The sequence below is a fragment of the Hirundo rustica genome, chromosome 1 (genome assembly GCF_015227805.2).
Source record: "Hirundo rustica isolate bHirRus1 chromosome 1, bHirRus1.pri.v3, whole genome shotgun sequence".
In the NCBI taxonomy this organism is placed as follows: domain Eukaryota; kingdom Metazoa; phylum Chordata; class Aves; order Passeriformes; family Hirundinidae; genus Hirundo; species Hirundo rustica.
In genome coordinates this window covers 13,608,213-13,621,214 of record NC_053450.1, presented here as the reverse complement: position 1 = coordinate 13,621,214, position 13,002 = coordinate 13,608,213, and the positions used below count along the sequence as shown (strand labels likewise).

Sequence of the window (13,002 nt, the reverse complement as noted above, 5' to 3'; positions counted from 1 at the left end):
TTTTAAGGAAAAATGTAACTGCCCTTGGTTAAGAAGGTGAGATTCTCAGGTGAGTTGGAGGGATAGCAGAGTAGACACCTGATTTACTATGATATTAAACAGATAGTAAAACCAGAAGCTCATAAATATTAAGAACTTAATCTCAAAGCAGAGCTCTGCTGGGAAAAAGCCAGAGATATACAAGGCATTGCCTGAAACTTGCTGTAGGGTAGGGCCCTGTTGTGGTGGTTATGGAGCAGGATGGCAGTGCTGAGGGTCTGAATACAAGGGGCCGGCTCTGACAGTAGCATTGCATGAGATTCATTTGAGGACTCAGCGCTCTGTGGCTATTTTGCGTGCATCAATTCATAAAAGCCTCTCTTTGGGTCCAACCTAATTTGGAAGCAACTTAAATCCATGAACATCTGATGGCGGGGTGGGGGGGGGGGGTGGGTGGAAAAGCTCCCGGGCTGCTTGAAAGCCTGCTCTCAGGTGTGATCAGGATGGAGGTGACCTGGGGGCAACCAGCGTCAAGGCTCCTGGCTCCTACCTGGCTCTCCCTGCACAGAGCTGGTGGCCCAGCTCCCCACCTGAGTTTGGGAGGGCCTTCCCTTCTCTGTCCTCCCCGGCAGGAGGTCTGGCAGAGGAGAACGAGGGCAGCAGGAGAGCGGCTGGGCGGTGGAAGCATCCTGCCAGAAGCCCTGCAGATGTGCCATGGGTTAAATCTTCCACCTCCAGTTTTGGGCAAACGCTTTCACTTTGTGAGTGAGTTTGTGGCCGGCGATCCCCAAGGAGGGGAAAGGGAGGCATTGAATGACTGCACCAGTCTGTCCCCAGTATTTCATAAGGGCTTTTTAAATTAGCACTCTGCCTATTGCTTCTCGTGGCTCGTCCTTGCGTTTTGCGGGTTGTTCCCTCCGCTCCTGCGCTGCACGTGGGGGCTGTGCAGCCTAGGAGGAGCCTGCGTGTAGCCAGCTGGGCTTTGGCCCCGAGCCTCAGTGGGACAAAGGTCAGCTCCAAGGGCTCCTCGGACTCGAGCCGCAGGGCTCTTTCCCGCAGCGTGTTTGCTCTGCAGGCTGCCTAATAATAACTGCTCCACGGCGAAGGCAGGCTGGCGAAGGGAAAGCTCCTGGGCGGCTGCTGTCCCCGAGAGCACCGGCAGCCCTAGCACAGCCTATTTATTGGCACTTCTTTCTTTGAGGAGTAATAACTTCCAGATTTACTCCTTTCTAACTGAGCATCTTTCAAAGTGGGTGTAGAACTATTTAAATAGCTTCTGTGGAGGTGGGATGAGAAATTGCTCTTATTCCATAATCTGCAATCAGCACCAAACAAGCACTTTTCTCCACTGCACACACAAACAGGAAAGTATCTGCAAGCAGCTTCAGCACTTGAGATCTGATTTTCTGCCTGCTGGTGTAAGACACAAGGAATTTCACTAAAATCAACAGAGTTTCAATAGTGTAGTTTTATTTTACTTTATTCTAAATCCAGTTAAATCTCCATATTTTTTTCACTCTAGGGACTTCTTAGTGACTATGCTCCTGTAGGAGATGAGCCCCCACCCCAGTGCAGAGCCAGTGCAGAGCTGCTGCAGCCCTTGCTTCCCAGCATAGCGGGGCCATCGCATGAATATGGCAACATTCTACACAGCCCTTTGCCTGCGTTTTGGATGGGTCAAGGAACAGCTCTGTGACCCACTTCTTACTGGACAGCCAAATACATCCTACTGCACCAGAAAGAAGAGCTTCCCTGCAGGAGATAGAAGCTATGAATGTCCTGAGGTGTCCTTCTGGGATATCTGAACTTGAGCCCTTTGCTTTTCCTGCTCACCTGAAGAAAGAGCCTCAAATCCAAGGGCAGGCAGAAATGACCCTGTTAAAGATAAAGGGTGCAAGGCCCCACGCTTCTCCCTGCTTGGATGGGGCGGAAATGCAGTGGGAAGCAAACAGTACAAAGAAGTCCCACACCCTCAGAGTTGTCAGAGAGGAGCCAGGCTCCCTGGTGGCTTCCAGAGAGATCTCCTGCCCCTACCAAGTTGAAGTGTAGCCATTTAGCCCAATAAACCCCAACAAAAGTTTGGGTCCTTGCTGAGTCAGTTCTGTAGCTGGTGATGTGTGTATTTTTATACATGTTTTTTCTTTTGGTGCAAACATGGGTGGCAATCTGATTAGCTTATGATTCATGATTTGGCTAATGTCCCTACTTCCCCCAGTCCCCACCTGTTCAAATAACTACTACTGTAATGTAGGCTGTTAACTTGAAATAACTTTTCCAACCCCTTTGGTAAATGAGCTCTGGAAACTCTTTAAGTTTTGTCCAGAGGCAGAAGTTGTAATTTAATGAAAATGCTTTTCAAACCAAGTCAATGTGATGCAAAACTCTGTGTGAGCATTTAAGAAGAAATAGATTTACTTTGAGCTGTTTCTATTCAACTAATGCCATGATCATAGAGGCTGTTCTAGGAGAGCCTGGTTTCCAGACCCTACTGCTTGGCACTGCTTCTTGCCAAAGCCCATCTCCTCCCCAGCTCTGCCACACAGAAATACAGCTTCTCACCCAGCCCTGACAGCAGGAGCCAGGTGAGCAAACCCTCCCATTCAAGGAGTCACAGCTGATCCGGAATATTGTGCCAGAGCAGGGTGAGGAAAGGCTGCTCCAGGCAGTTTGGCTGTCAGACCTCAAGAGAGCAGAGGGAAAGCCTGCACAAGCAGCCATGGTGGATTGAGGCTGATGACTTGAGCCACCTCTGCTTCTGTCACACGAGCAGGCCGGGCACAGCTCCTTTGGTCACTTGTCCTGTGCCCACCCCTCACCAGTACAGTTAACCCAGCCCGAGGGGGTTACAGCAGTGCCTCCCTATGCCCTTAGCACCAGATCAGACTGATCAGTCAGGCTCAGGACAACTTCCCAAAAGCCTTAAATTATACAAGCAATACAGAAAAAAAAAAAAAAAAAATTAAAGGAAATAAAGGAAATACTGGTACTGAACTCACCAAAGGATTGATTTAGTCTAGTCCTCAACTGGCTGAGATATTGCTACATAAAAGTTGGATCATTTTCAAGCACACATGCATTTCAGCCTCAGTGCACACAACCCTCAGGAAGACCATCAGGGAAATCCTGATCTCACCCAGTCCTCTTCTGGCCAGGAGTTCCCCTGCACTTGCCTGCCTCATTCCCTGCACAGCCCACAGCTACTGGTTTGGTGTCCTGTCATGTGTTTAACTCTCGCTTCCTCCATTGCCATGGATGTCTAACCCTTCTTCTGTAAATCCACCCTTCACTGGTGGCACGTCCTCAGGCTGGGTCATCATGGGCACAGTGCAGAGCCTCTGAGCCTCCCAAAACCAGGTGGAAGGCAGCAGGGAGAGGAACAGGTGTGTGACCATGCTGCTGCAGTCAGCACCTGGGGTTTTCACCAGGGTATGTAGATGCTTTGCCTGTGGGTAAAAGCAGAAGGTTCACCAAGGAAGTGCCTCTCCATAGGTGGTGTGCTGATTTCACCCCTGGCAAACAGCATTAATATAATACATCAAAGCTGGCTACATTAATAGCAAACCAAGGGAAAGGATTTGCTATACATGCTAGCTACTTTTCAAATGCAAATGTCTGTTTTAAATCAGATTAAGACAGAAGGAAGCCTAGAGAATGCCAATAATTAATACATGATAAAGGAATAAACATCCAGGGCATCAAAAGGTAAAACACAGTCACCAAGATGAAAGTAATCCATCTTCTCCACACAGCCTGCTCTGCTGCACAAAGTGGGTGTGAGCCCCCATCCCCATTTCCATAGGTAGGTGGTGAGTATAAACCCAAAGAAGCTGCTGAGGAAATAAGAAGGCTCCTCAAACTCAGACAGGGAACTGGAGAGTCCCTGGGCTGGGCTTGGCTGAGCCCAGCTCGGCTCTCCATACTCCCCAGGTCCAGTGAGCCATGCTGCTGCAGAAAGGGAACCTTTAGCAGTCACCACTATTCACTGGCATGACTTCGGTCCCTTCAGGGTGTGCACAGCTGGCTCCTGTGGCTTTAAACCAGTTAGAAAGGTGGTGTTTGGGATCCTCACTGAGCCTTGAGTAGACCTCAGAAATACTTCGTCCTGGATTCTCTTCTTTTCCCCACATGAAAAGCACACCAACCTCTTCCTCTCTCCCTATCCACATCGAGTTACAGTTGGGGTTACAGCAGGACCCTCAAAATTAACACATTTCAACTTCAATTTTAAAAGAAGAGAAATAGGAAACTCAAGGGAAAGTGGTAACAAATTCTATCCCCCTGTCATATTTCTTAAAATTCACATGGTGCTGCATTGGACCTTGCCAGTGCCTTGTGCTTTTGCTTCCTTCTTCAGCTTCTACTGGAATAGCAGCACTCACTTTGGCTTTGCTAAGCTGGCACAGGGCACCAGACTGTACCAGGCTTTGTGGATCAATGGTAGCAGAGACCAGCAGGCCCGACCAGCCCACAGCCCATGCATGTGGGGGGTGAGCTTTGCTGAAGGCAGACGGACAGACGTACATCCTGCTAATGTCTGGAAGCTGCTGTTCACCAGGAAGCAAGAAGCCCTGTAGCTGCTGGTTTCACTGACTGGTCTGTGCACGAGTCCCTGGATTCGGAGGGTACTTATCTCACCAAACAGTTACTTACTTTCAGCTCTAGATGCCAGAGAAGAAACAGAAGTCTCTTCCCAGACCTCTCAGGAGCTGTGTTGCTGACTTAAAGGTTTGCAAAGAGTCCCCAGATCAACACATGGCAAAATCATGGAACCACAGAATGGTTAGAAGCCACCTTCAACAAATAATTAGTCCACCCCCTCCCATCTTGCAATAGATCTGGTTGCTCAAAAGCTCAAAACCCCATCCAAAATGGCAAACATTTCCAGGTATGGTGCACCCACATCTCTGGGAAACCCCCATAGTAAAGAATTTCTTCTAATATCTGTATTGGATTTGCATGGCAAGACTGGTAGCAGGGGGGCTATAGAGGTGGCTTGTGGGAGAAACTGCTAGAAGCTCTCCTATGTCCAGCAGAGCTAATCCCAGCCAAGTCCAGGATGAATCTGCTGCTGGCCAAAGCTGAGCCCATCAGCTGTGGCAGCAATGCCTATGTGATATTTTAGAAGGCAAACAGAAAAGTTACAGCACAGTGGTAATTGCAGGCAGAGAAGATTGGAGTGAGAATATGTGAGAGAATCAGCCCTGCAGACACCCAGGTCAGTGAGGAAGGAGGTGCAGGAGGTGTTCCAGGTGCCAGAGCAGAGATTCCTCTGCAGCCCATGGTACAGCCCATGGTGAGGCAGCCGTGCCCCTGCAGCCCATGGAGGATCACAGGGATGCAGAGGTGCCCCTGCAGCCCATGGAGGATCACAGGGATGCAGGGGTGCACCTGCAGCCCATGGAGGATCACAGGGATGCAGAGGTGCACCTGCAGCCCAGGGAGGATCACAGGGATGCAGAGGTGCCCCTGCAGCCCAGGGAGGATCACAGGGATGCAGAGATGCAACTGCAGCCCATGGAGGATCACAGGGATGCAGAGGTGCACCTGCAGCCCATGGAGGATCACAGGGATGCAGAGGTGCACCTGCAGCCCAGGGAGGATCACAGGGATGCAGAGGTGCCCCTGCAGCCCATGGAGGATCACAGGGATGCAGGGGTGCACCTGCAGCCCAGGGAGGATCACAGGGATGCAGAGATGCAACTGCAGCCCACGGAGGATCACAGGGATGCAGAGGTGCACCTGCAGCCCAGGGAGGAGCCCATGCTGGAGCAGGTGGATGCCCAAGGAGGCTGTGATACCATGGGAAGCCTGCATGGAGCATGCTCCGGGCAGGACTGTGGACCCAGGGAGAGGAGCCCACACTGGAGAGCAGGTTTGCTGGCAGGACTTGTGACCCTACAAGGGACCCACATTGGAGCAGTCTGTTCCTGATGGACTGCACCCGACGGAAAGAGCATATTGTGGAGAACTGCAGCCCATGGGAAAGACACACATTTAAGATGTTCATGGGCTCCTGTGGGAAGGGCTCTTCCTGATGGGGGAAGAAGAGGCAGAAACAGATTAATTTGAGATGAGATGAATTGACCATAACCCACGTTCCCTGTTGCCCTGCACTGCTGTAGGGGAGGAGATTGAGAATAATGAATGAAGTTAAGCCTGGGAACGAGAAAGGGGTGGGGGAAAGTGTTTTCAAGATTAGGTTTGCTTCTCATTATCCTGCTCTTATTTTGATTTGTAATAAAGTCAAAAAATACTCCCAAGTTAAGTCTGTTTTTACAGTGATGGTAATTGCTGAGTGACCTCTCCCTGTTCTTATTGCCCTGTCCATCTGAGGAGGAGAGTGATAGATTGGCCTTGGTAGGGACCTGGGATCCAGCCCAGGTCAAATAACCACACATCTAATCTAAATCTATCAAATTTTCAGTGTAAAACCATTACACCTTGTTCTGTCACTACAGGCCCTATTAAAAAGTCTCTTGTGAACCCCCTTTAGGTACTAGAAGGCTGCTAAAGGCCTCTCTGGAGCCTTCTCCAGGCTGAACAGCACCAAGCTCTCAGCCTGCCTTCATAGGAGAGATGCTCCATCCCTCTGTTCATCTGTTTTATTTCGTAAAGACGAGTGTCTGCCAGGGAAAAGTCGGAGCCTTCCTTGGAATGAAGAATATAAACCCCCTCCCTCTGAATTATTAGAATTTTAAAATTAAGGGGCTTTCAGGATAAGATTTGGGACAAAGAATAACTGTTCTTTACTGGGAATATAAAAAATGTAGTAGTACAAAAAAACCCAAATTAACAAAAAAAGAAAACATTGTCAGAGTCAGAACATGACCTAACACCCTGTTGGTCAGGGTGTTGGTAGCAGTCCAATTAAGTCCTCCTGGAGTGACAGATGTGGTTCTGTTGAAGTAGAGATGATCCTGTAGAAGGGTCCAGTGTTCCTCTGGAGATCAGTGGAAAACAGGCTCCCCTGGTGTTTGGAATCTCAGCTTTTATCCAGGTAGGAATGCTTGGTTCCTCCCACTGGGTGGAGCATCTCACAATGGGATAATGTAATTTTTATCAGTCATGCAGTGAGCCTTAGTGGCCCATTAACAGCAGATATCCCCCGGAGGGAGGATGGGTCCTGGAAGAGATAAAGGACACTGCCCCAGCTGGTTTTAACAGCTTGTCCATTAACAGAGGGACCCGCCCCCTCCTCCCCCAGAGTTATGAGGTAAAAAAAACCCACCTCCTCCACTGGTTTCAACAGATGGGAATAGAATACATCTTGCATTGTTACCCGAGACATCATCTTTGTGGCCTTCCTCTGGACCTGCTCCAACAGGCCCATGCTTTTCCATTACTTGAGGTGTCCGAGCTGGATGCAGTACTCCAGGTGAGGTCTTGCAAGAGCAGAATAGAAGGGGAGCATCAGCTCCTGCATCACTTGCTGGCCATGCTTCTAATGCAGCCCAGGATAGGATTTGCTTTAGCACCATATTCCAGGTTGAAATCACTACAAACAATTACAAACTGAGGAGTAAGGATAGTCTGGGATTTTTTTCACTTTGTGATCCACTTTGTAGGGACAAACCCCTTCTTCTGTCCCTTGAAAGCCCAGAAACACACTCTTAAAAATAAGCTGAAAAAATCTTAACACCTCCCACATGCTTCTTTTTTACAATTCTCTTTCTTTTTCATTCAAACCCCATGTTGGGCTAAAGAGAGCCATAGGCTAGGCCACAGTGTGGACAGATGGACAGTGTGGGCAGTTGGCCCCTTGCACCTGACATGGCAGGGATGAAGGTTACTGCCTCCATCACCCACTGATAAATCTGTGCTTGCTGCCAGCAGAAGCAACGGCAGTTCCAGTCATTCTGGGAGAAAAGCTGGCTGCAGCCCAGAGTGGCCATGCCATCATGGAATTGTAGAATCATTTAGGTTGGAAAAGACATCTTAGATCAAGTCCAACTGCTAACCCAGCACTGCCAAATTCACCACTAAACCATGTCCCTAAGTGGCACACCTACACATCTTTTAAATATGTCCAGGGATGGTGACTCCATCACTTCCCTGGGCAGCTTATTCCAGTGCCTGGCCACCCTTTCTGTGAAGACATTGCTCCCAGTATCCAATCTAAACCTCCCGTGGTGAAACCTGAGCCCATTTCCCCTTTTCTGTCAATTATTACCTAGGAAAAGAGCCTGATCCTCAGCTAGCTATAGCTTCCTTTCAGGGGATTGCAGAGAGGGATAAGGTCTCCCATGAGTCTCCTTTTCTCCAGGCTAAAGACCCCCAGCTCCCTCAGCTATTCCTCATTAGACTTGTGCTCCAGACCCTTCACCGACTCCATTGCCCTTCTCTGGACACACTCCAACATCTCAATGCCCTCCTTGTAGTGAGAGGCCGAAAACTGGATACTGGATTTGAGGTGTGGCCTCACCAGTGCAAAGTACAGGAGGACAATCACTGCCCTGGTCCTGCTGGCCACAATTTCTGATACAGGCCACGGCCTTCTTGCCATCTAGGCACATGGTGATTCATGCGCAATCACTGTTGGCCAACACTTCCAGGTCCTTTTCCACAGTGCTGCTTTCCAGGCACTCTGCCCCAAGCCTGGAATGTTGCATGGGGTTGTTGTGACCCAAGCGTTGTGACCCCTGTGCTTCTGCAAGGGCCCTTGCTTTCCTGCACTAAGTCAACATAACCATTATCATCCTTCCTCAAAGCATCCTCCAGGTACCTCCTGGTGCAACTGGAAAGCCTTGCAGCACAGGCTGGGCCTCTCACCAGGGGTGGAAGAGCAGGTTCCCAAAGGTGAGATCTTATACTAAGCTTTACAATGAGCTCTGTAAGTTCAGCGAGTATTGCTTGCATAAGCATCAGAGAATCACAGAATGATTGAGGTTGAAAAGAACCTCTGGAGGTCATCTGGTCCAACCCTCCCACTGAAGCAGGTTCATCTAGAGATGAAAAAATATGAGAGAGGCAGACAGTGACTGCAGTGGTTGGGCTCTTAACCATAAGCAATGACAAAAATCCAGCCAACCCTCATTGGCTGATACTCTGCCACCCAACCAGTGGAATCAGTCAGAGGGATTGAACAACAACCAGTCCTTGTCCAGCTCCTCCTCACTGCAGGGAACCCTGGCAAGGGTGCAGATCCAGATGGTACCAACTCTGCTGTCCAGGTTGCATGAACAGGAGATGCCAGTGCCACCATCAGCACTGATGTAACAGCACACACATTATTACCTTTCTACCAGAAACTTTATTCTGCAGAGGCCAGTGAAGCAGCCAGCAATATCTGCAATCAGTAGTCATCTTTTGGAAGACAAGCTGGGTCAGAAGAGAGGACAGTCCTTTGGATATCTGAGCAAGGGGAGCAAATCCCCTTGACCAGTGGTTATTCAGGCTTCACCATAGCCCTGTTGATAACATCAAAGCCTTCTGGCAGATTGCAGATGTCAGCATGGACTCTGATCTTTGGCTGCTGCCCAGAGAAGGTTATTAATCACTTTGACAAGCACTATCCAAAAGAGGTCTAAACAAATAGTGCTCTAGCATCAGGATTACAGGAAATATCAAAGCTGTAAAAGGGCGGAATTTCTGTTTTGGCCTTGACACCCCAATAGTTTGATCCAACTAATGAATATAATCACTGTGACCAAACACTGTAGAAATGCTTAGCCTTGCTCAAAGGGATGTATGAGATGGAAATTACCCAGGGGTGGTGCTGAAGGCAAACACTGCTTCTAATACCTGTGTGTACCTATACGAACCAGAAAGGGAATTTGTCCTCTGTGTGTGTAGGTGATTTTACCATGTGCTGGACTAGATTACACACAACCCTTTACCTGTGTGAGGGGGGAGAAAGTGACCTCTTGAGATCTATTGCAATTTTGTCCTTTATTTCAACAGGACTAAAACCCCACTTGGACAATTCTCACCAACGACTGGGCTGCTGTAAGGAGCAGCTAGTCCCAGTCATTCCCTACTGGCCTTGCTGTTGAACCCATATGGTTTCACAAGATAGTCTAGTCTTAAACCCCAGCATTTATCAATTCTAATGCTATTAAGAAAGTAGGATTTTCAGTGGTGAAAGAAACAAGCAGAATCTGGTTTGGGGACCCAACTTCACAAGCAATGAACTTCGCTGTGTTTTTTCTATGATTTTCACAAGTGGAGGGAATGAGCTGATTTTCACAACATTTTAGCTTCTGGTAGAATTCCATCACAAGCAAAGGTGATATTTGCAGGTTGAAGTACAGCCCTTATTTACTTTAGTAGCACATCTCTCAGCAAATTCAACCAGGAAAGAGTTTTGTCCTCGCTGTCTTTCACCGGCTGGGCTTTTGTTCCCATGGTCAAGTCAATAACCTTCCTGTTCACCTCTGGCCCTACAGTATGTGACCGGGCAGCATCCATGCTATGCTCTCTTTCATAAACAGCCACTTGTTTTGGCCTGATTTCTGCCCTAAACAATATTTCTTCTTATAACTTAATTTTTACTTGCTGCCTAAAATTCCAGATTAAATGCCATCTCCTAGCAACTGGTATATTTTTGTACCTAGTCTGCTAACTTTCAGGGTTTGAATATTGCTCTGCATTCATTTTGCTGTCTCAGACAGAAAACACTGGTTTCCAGATACCTACTGGTATGTACATTTTTTTGTTAAATTTCTAAACAGTTGAGTCCATTAAACAGCTAAATTATCCACCTGTTTGTTGACTCAATAGATGGACTCTGGAGGGGAAAAAAAAATACACAGTGTAGTTCTTCTGCTTGGCATATCTTTAGAAGAGACACATGGGGCAGGAGCTGCCTTGAAAGGGGTGTCTCACCTGAGATGTTTTGGTGTGGGGGCTCTTCCTCACACTGTGCAAACCCTTGGCATTTCTTGACGTGTTAAAGAAACATTGAGAAATGAGCTTACCACCCTCTGCAGACAAACCACGTGTGTCCTCCCAACAAGCCATGGCAAAAGCCCGTGTTGGCTCTCAAGAGCAGGGCAGGGCTGAGTTATGCCCACAGTGAATCTTTCATGGACCTTGCATTAAAAATGATCCATTTCTTTTTTGGATGTTTAGCTCAGATTTGGTGACATGACTTTTAAATGTGTGTGAAGAGGCATTTGCTGTTTTTATCTTTGTAGATGAGGTGGCAGGGTCTCAGCATACTCCAGAGAAAGGCTCATATATCAAACCAGGTGTCTCATTGGAAATTTTTAAAGATTTTTGAGACTTGTCTGTGAATTTGTCTTCAAGAAGCAATAGCAAGTAGGGCTCATCTGTGGTTTGTTAACTTTAGTAAACCACAGTCTTTATGTGAGCTTTCCCAGGTGGTCAACAGAGGGAAATGGCAGCTTTTAGGAGGTGTGTCAGTGCTGCAGCTGTCGGCTGCAGACTGGGATGGGGAACCCTCAAGCAGAGCCTGGAAACAGACTTTGCAGATGTTTTGTGTTGGTCAGGTGGATCTTCTAGCACAACAGGGTGAAATCCATCCTTAGATTCAGTTTCTTGTTTTGTCACTTTTCTACCCATGCAAACTTGACTTTAGCTATTTTTCCTGTTTGCAATGGCTATACATGGAATTTATGTGTAATAAAAGATGCTGTCCACAAGAATAGAAAAACAACTGATAATTCATGACTTTTATTTCTGTAACTTCTCACTTCCAGAATATCTGTCTGACAAACAGTGAGTCATATACATTGGCTGGGACAGATATGCTTAGCTCTGATTTGTACAGTGAGATGCAAATTATCAGTTAATTAAATGAAAATTTTCTCTGTGAACTGCTGCATCCTCTCTCTCCCTTTCCCCCGACTTCTGCTTTAACTCATCAGTGTTTAAAGCCATGATGCCATTGTCTGACAACCTAAAAACATGCCACACACCTTCTCCAACAGCAGTGCTTCCTTCAGGACTGCTGGCAGGCATAAAGATTGAAGCTGCGCATGACTTCCTGCAAAAATAACGTGGCATCAGGACTAGTTGCAAACAATGGGACATTTAACTTCACATCTCTGCTAAAAAAAAGTACTTCCTGCCCCCAGGCTTCAACTGTGCTGGCTCAGAGAGATGGACATTTTAGGGCTTTGTTTTCCTGCAGAAGGCCCTGAAAGGTTCTGGCCAAAGCATTTGCCAGACAATCCTCAAAGGGCAGATTTGCATTCTGCTAACTCTAAAATTCATAAAATTATCCGTGTAAGGAAGGATATGTGTGAATGATTCCCTGACAGCTGAGTGGAACCATAGATATCTGTGATCACCTGATGAGAACATGAACTCTGTCAGATATTGCTGAGCTGGTTGGGTCTTGCCTGCTACATGTGATGGCATCGTTAACACCCTCTGACAGATGTTTTCCTCTCAGCTTGGCCAGAGGTGCCTGCATGTCAGTAGGCAGCACTGAGCGGAGAGAGAGTCAGTTTTTGGCAATTTTATGCAGTCTGGCTCCGGAAGGATTAAACTCAGCTGTAACATAAAATAAGGTAACCTTGTGCAATTGTTTAGAACAGTATTAAATTAAAAAAAAAAAAAAAAAAAAAATCTGTGCACTCATGCTTTGTAAAAGAGGATGCTTGTCAGTTTTCATGGAGCAGAAGCAGTGAAGTCAGTAGATCCTCCTGTGCATCCTTTCTCCTCATTTACCTGTTACCCCAGGCAGAGCACCCCTCACACACAGAGGACAAGGAGCTCTTCTCTAGAAAGCAAAGTCTGGGATGATCTGACTTTTCCAGCCTGCTCCCCTGCAGTGGCACCTCCTGTTCCTTGCCCCAGCTCTCTCCTGACCACAGTCCCATGATGTCGGTCTCCTGCACTGAACTTTAGCAAGCTGGGTTCTTTCAGAAGAGCATTAAAATACAGACTTTGTCTAGATGCACACTGTTGTATGCCTTGGAATGATATACAGACATTTAATAATTCACATGAATGATTTCTCCCTGCACAAGAATCCGGTGACAAGAATCTGTCACTGATACACTGTGTTGGGTTTGAGTGGCAGGGTTTTAGTAGCAGGGCACTACAGGAGTGGCT

At 47.5% G+C, this 13,002-nt stretch overlaps 1 long non-coding RNA gene across 1 annotated transcript; it reads left to right on the top strand.

Moving 5' to 3' along the window:
- LOC120758768 (uncharacterized) lies at positions 1-2,360 on the top strand. Its single transcript, XR_005703005.1, has 2 exons — positions 1-49; positions 1,502-2,360. It is a non-coding gene; the product is annotated as an uncharacterized LOC120758768 (long non-coding RNA).
- The last annotated feature ends 10,642 nt before the right edge of the window (positions 2,361-13,002 follow it).